The sequence below is a fragment of the Coccinella septempunctata genome, chromosome X, assembly GCF_907165205.1.
Source record: "Coccinella septempunctata chromosome X, icCocSept1.1, whole genome shotgun sequence".
Taxonomy (NCBI): Eukaryota; Metazoa; Arthropoda; class Insecta; order Coleoptera; family Coccinellidae; genus Coccinella; species Coccinella septempunctata.
The window spans coordinates 7647328-7653861 of NC_058198.1; positions in this window are offsets into that span (position 1 = coordinate 7647328).

Below are 6534 nucleotides of genomic sequence, written 5' to 3' on the forward strand. Positions count from 1 at the left end.
TGTTGTAAAACATCATCATTAAAAGTAACTTTCAATTCACTATATTTCTGCTGATTATTTAAAAGGAAACAGGTTTTCAATAAATGCCTATAGTGGGAGAATTTCTTTTGATGTGAGAAAATATAGAGATGATTTGGATACCTCTGGAAAGAAGTTCTCCCCGTTTATGTTAACGTGGTAGTTTTTCCAGAGGTTGGCAAAGTTCACGACGTTAAAATAGTCCATACAGGTCCTCCTGGACTGATTCCGTTCGGACATAAATAATTCATGGGAAAACCTGCAAATCAAATTCGACCGGGCCGATCATTCTACCGTATAAATTCAATCAAAATCAGACGACACCCAAATATGCCTTTTTCGAATTCTCGATAGTGTATTTGAGATATTAGTTATGACATCGGGACTGACCGTTTCCCCCGTGCAAGGAGGAAGAGGATCTCCTTGTCAGAACGCATGAATGCTCTCATCAGATTCGGACAACGTTTGTCAACTTTTCACACTTTCCCAGTTCCATCTCCATTGCGAATTCATGACTCACGCCGGCTCCGTCAATAAAAGCTATCCTTGCATATCACAGGGATGCAAAACCTTCGAATATCCTAATTTGTGCCACCTACTTGCGTGAATGTGACTTGAAATAAGAAATAATATCCCGGCTTTCTGCCCTTCCAAATAAGGAAAGGACGAGTGTCGCACAGTGCGGAGGGAACAGGACAGAACTCCGCTAAGGACGAGGGGAATACTAAAATACGCTGGGGCTGGCAGTTCTTTTGATTCTTCCACACCATTTTAACTTGGCTACTTTATATACTACCTCCTCGGCTGTCGGCTGTCTCTTTCTAAATCGGTTATTGCAACACTTTCCCCTCTCTCATATTGACTCTCAATCGCCAGGAGAAACAGTAAGCCGCATTTTTCTGAATTATAGATTCACCTCGAAAGTTCATAAAGTTAGGAGATGAACGGGGAGACCGGATTTTTGTTTTATACGGATATTTGGCTATTTGCATTATTGGACTTGGTGATGGGCGCTGGTATTATAGAAATTTTCGCGGAGGGGTGGCTTTTGGTGCGGGGAGAAATGGGTCGGGATGAGTTATTGAATTTGTCATCTGGAATATCGCGAAATTACCCCTGTGATATGCTAATCCTTCGATTTATTCAGGAAACTGTTTAATCCTGAAAAACGCCCGATGATCTAAATCGATTATCATCATTCTTTATATACAAATCTGCAAATTTCATTTCATTATTTGAAAATAACAAAAATTTTCGGGATGATAGTACCATTTTCGAGGTCTGTCCAAAATTCCATGTAGATATATAAAATTTTTACAGAACTAGAAGCGTTTTTTTAAAAACATATATTCTACAGTGGAAATATTGCTATTGTCAATGAAGTGTCAGAAGTATTTTGAATTTCTTTCTCATTTTCTCCTATTTTCTAATGAATAATCATTGATATATCTATGGGGGATGATTCAGTAACGTAAAGGTCCTGTAACGTTCCTTGAACAACTGAAGAACAGGAGAATCATCACTTGGATGTCCAAACCTGGTGGACTATTATTAATTTCAATACTGAAGGGATTTCAAGGAATTCAAAAATAAACATTACTTCTAAACTAAATCGGTAACAACGTACAACACTAGAACAACAAAGTTGAAATATCCAAAACATAGACTAACACTGACCGAAAAGGGACCAGAATACAGTTGCATTAAATATTACAACAAGGTTACAGATCACATAAGAGAAACGACAGCACTTGAAATTTTCAAAAAACAAATCTTCAAACTGTTGGTACAAATAGAACCCTATACTGTTGATGAATTTCTGATGTATGAGATGGGATATACCTCCAACTGTTAATTACATACCTTGACACTATTTCATTCCAAGAAGTAATGTATTATTATAATTATGTTGCTACTTAATTTGAAATAAAGCTTATTATTATTATTTCTGACGACCAGTGTGATACTTCACTAAAATCAACACAGAATTTTTGACGCAGAAATGATGTTCTTCACAGTGCAATTGGAGAACAAGTTATGTACCTGTGATTAAATATTTTTTCAGTTATCATCAAGTCTTCGAATCAGTTTGATAAAGGCTGTATTATTTACTTTTTCTTTTTCTTATTCGTTTTCTGCTCTGATTTTTAGTTTCAGATATTATTTCGAGATGAGACAGAAATTTTTTTTTTATTTCACTGGAAAGAATCCGTTCAGTATTTAAAGCTAAAAGCTTAGGTTTTCCCTAAGCTCTTGTATCATACGCCGAATTTTATAGTACCCCTAACCTCTGTCATAACTCATACATATGTTATATTGTTTGATAACTAAAAATGTGTTGCTGACAGGCAAAAGAACATATACAGGCTGTATTTGAAGGTGAGGCTTTTTTTTTCAACAGAAGGTAGAACTGGTCAAAATGAAGCGTTTCACCAAAAATCACCTGTACAAAACTTTCAAAATAACAAAGTTGAAAAAAAACTTGAGAATGATTGCTGAAATAGATCCTCATACAACCCTAGACCGTTTGTTAGCTGAATTATCGCAAAGCGGTGGGAAAAAACCTATCTTCTGATTCGACCATGTGGTTTCGTTTAGGATATTGGCTCGTTCGATATTCACGTGGCAATGAAAATGAAAATGGAAAAGATTGCCGAATTGTTCTCATTATTTTTTTAGTAACTTACACGATTTTATGAAATGACTCAGTTCGATACCAACTGGCAGAAGAGACTTAGGACACAAATGTAAAAAATAGAATAATACTTCAAAATCTTACCAATAAAATTCGTCTAAATTATTCACGAGTTTTTTCACAGTGGGCATCACAATCTTCTTCTTCGAACATCCCAACAATCGTCGTAAAAATGGGATGAAATGGGGAAACATCATAGCACTTTTTCAACACAACTAACATAAGCACTTTCAAGAAACTGCCTCGATTTTCTACATTTTTGTTCACCCTAAATTGCTCTCAGAAGTGACCTGATGCATCTAATCCGATGGAATTGGTACTGAACTATTCATTGTTCAGCCATATGTTTATGTTTTGTCTCGTTTTTGCTATGCCGGAGTCACCTTCCACAGTCCCGTACTTGAAATTAAATGAAATTTTGTCTAATATTTTATATAGAAAATTTGTGGTTGAACGACTTATTTTGATGAGTTCTACCTTCTGTCAAAAAAGCCTCACCTTTGAAAACACCCTGTATATAAATAGGAAGGGAGTGATCAATGAAAATGGGCATAGTTTAGGGGATTCAATTTTTCAAGGATTGGAATGAAAACGTTAATATATGAACAATTTTGCGACTATTGCATAGGACCTATGATATGATGATAATTATATGCCATATGATTATGGTGGACTAGATGCTCCTTCATCGATCTACTGGGGAAAGATGATCCCAAATCCTACCCGAATTCGATGAAAAATCGGAGGCGGCAATAGGGGTTGGGGCAGAGAAATTGATGTAAGTGATTGAGGACACTCGACCCTGTTCTGTTTAGCTTTTGACTGGGATCGCTGCCTGCGGAATTTGTGGTAATTTCCTTCATTTTAGACTGTAGAAACTTTGGTGTGACACATCATCGGCGAGGCGTGTCATTATAAAAACACGAAAGAACATTAAAGCGCGTTGGAAAGTTTTGCTATGGTTACTTCATTAAGGGTTGGAAGCCCTAATCGTCGCTCCGCCTCGGGTTATTCGTAATATTCCCTCAGCTACTTTAATAAAAATCTCTACGGAAATAACACTGGATCCTGTAAGAAACACAAATACGGATTATCTTATCTCCGAAGAAGCGATCGGAATATAACTCTTCCGAAACTTTCGGATGCTATTATAATTTCTTCAAATATTGGATAGAAACGGTCGATACTTTTTGGTTATCCATAATCAAAATAATACCTATATAGTGAAAAAGAAGAAAATAATAAGAGATCGGATTATACTCTATACAGAGTGAATCTTTAACTCGTACAAATATTTCAACAGTAGATTCTTGAGGTCAAAAGAAACACTTTTTTCCTTTACCATTTTTTCCGAATCTACTCGCTTTGAAAGATACAGGCTGTTGAAAAACCACCGAAAAATGTTATTTGTAGTTGTATCTCACAAATGGTTTCATCGAATGAAATTAATTTCGCCCTAGTTTTTCATTTATTTGATTAATCTTTTTCGAACACAAGATATCACCTATGTATTCCAGTTTTCTCATTGTGATCATTACGTACCATAAAAATACCAAAAATTTAAAGAACCCAACTCTTGAAACTAAGTTGGACGCTATCAAATGAATATTTGAACGTTTTGTAAGATGAAAGTATTCCACATATTTTCTCGTATTTTGTGTTTTCGAGTAATTTGTTGTTCAAAAATTGAAGAGTATCTGTGAAATTGGAAAATATGGGTACTTTGGCTGAATACAACTCTGTTTAAAAGATCTACAGATGTGTAGTGTCACAGATTCAGGTAGTTATTCTGAAAGTCACTTTGTTTTTTTAGGGGTAGCACACCTCATTAGGAAAACTTAAAATGGCTATATCTTTTCAGGACCGAATCAGAAAAATTGGTATAGGAAACAGTGGCGTAGCTTGCCTTAGAGGGGCCCTGTATCAAAATGTGTTGAGGGGCCCTAAGGAAGGGTGAAGTAAAAATAAAAGTAGCAAAAAATATTCGATTAGTATCGAAATATGTACTTATAATTAAAAGTTCTAACTCATACTTGGTGCTGGGAGCGAAATAATACACAAACAAATAACATACAAACAATATGAAATAATATACAAACAACATAAAATGATAAACAAAAAATACCAAAAATTAAAGATACGCTTTTCTAGCATTTTTTTCAGCAAATCTATTTATCAAATCAGCCATAGCTGATGACGATTTCAGTTTTTTAAGTTGTTCCCCCTTGTCGTTATTGACAATAACGACATGTCTGACAGCCGTTCCTGTCCCATAGAAGTCCTCAGATAATCTTTTATGAGTTTTAATTTTGAAAAACTCCTTTCAGCGATTGCAGTTGTAACCGGAAGGGTCTAAAATAAAAGGCATGCAGTAATATCGTCCGGAAAACTGGATGCAAGGCTATTGAACTTTATCAGGGCTAATTCTAAAAGTTCTTTGATGGCACGAATTTTCTGAATTTTTAAGTATCTATCTGAATGATCGATTCGGTGTAATGAACGGTATTTTGAAATGAATGGTTGTCTTAGCAGTTATTCTCAAAAATGCTATTGTAAAACCTGTAAAAGGTTTTGGATAACATTTTTAGGAATTTTTTGCTTACAGACATTCGGGGGCCCCTAAAGCCTGGGGGCTTTGTGATTTCAGAAGGCAGTAGAGGTTGTGTAATACAAAGTTTGAAAGATTTTTCGCAGATCTTCTCTATCTGAATCTGAAAACTCACAAAAATTAAAAATCATGGTTCGTTTTGAAGAAAAAAGTCGTAGTTATTTTTATACAATTTTGTAGTTTTACATTTCAAATTGTCGCATCTTATTTGTGTCTTCTGTTCATCAAGAAATTCCAAACATCAAAACTTACTATGAAATGCACAACATTTTTACATTACAGGATAAAACAATGTGAAAACAAACAGAAAATGAACTATGAAGATTTTTCATTTGACTGTTTATTAATTCCATGATACTTCTTTGTGTAGCAACCAATTAAAAGAAAGATAATTAAGAAAATAGAATGTTCCATCGAACTAAACTGGATCTACAACCAATTTGTAGAACCTTCATCGAATTTTTTCAAAACAGATTATTATTCTGCCATCTTATTCTTAATTTCACTACCACAAATCTTCGACACACTCAGGGGGTGAAAAATATGGGTTTGGAATTGAAAAAATTGAGGAGCTTTTTAAGATTATTCTACGAACATGTTTTTTATGTATATTGTGATCATTGTTTGAAAACTATAGCTATTCTGTATACTATGATCTCCAGTGAAGAGAAGCTGGTGAACGCAACTTACGTATTCTGGCATCTTATTCCCAATTTCATCACCACGTATCTTCGACAAACTCTCGATTTCCCCAAACGAAAGGAATATATTATTTCACTTCAATACACTTTCAAAAAAGTCTGTTGGAATTCCGGCACAATTTTTTTTCAAATTCACTCGAAACGACCGAAGATCATGCGCACACTGTCTTCCACAAATTCGAAATAACACAACCGTGAACGCGAATTTCCCCACGGATGATAAAAAAAAAGAAGCTGCTAGCACACGATTAACGCGACCTAAATGAAATGATGTTTGTTCACGACTGTTGTGTAGTGTATTTTCTTACTTATACACTGTGTTGTTTGCTAGGGATGGGGTAAATAAATCAATACTGTAGTATATTTGTACTAAAGCAAGACGAACCGATGGGGTGAAGGGAGTTGCATGCATGTTGTTTACAGGGGAAAGAAAAACAAACAAAAAATGTTAGCTAGTTGTGAGCTCAAGCGGGCAAGAAGAACGGACGTACCATTATATCACTTTCTCACAT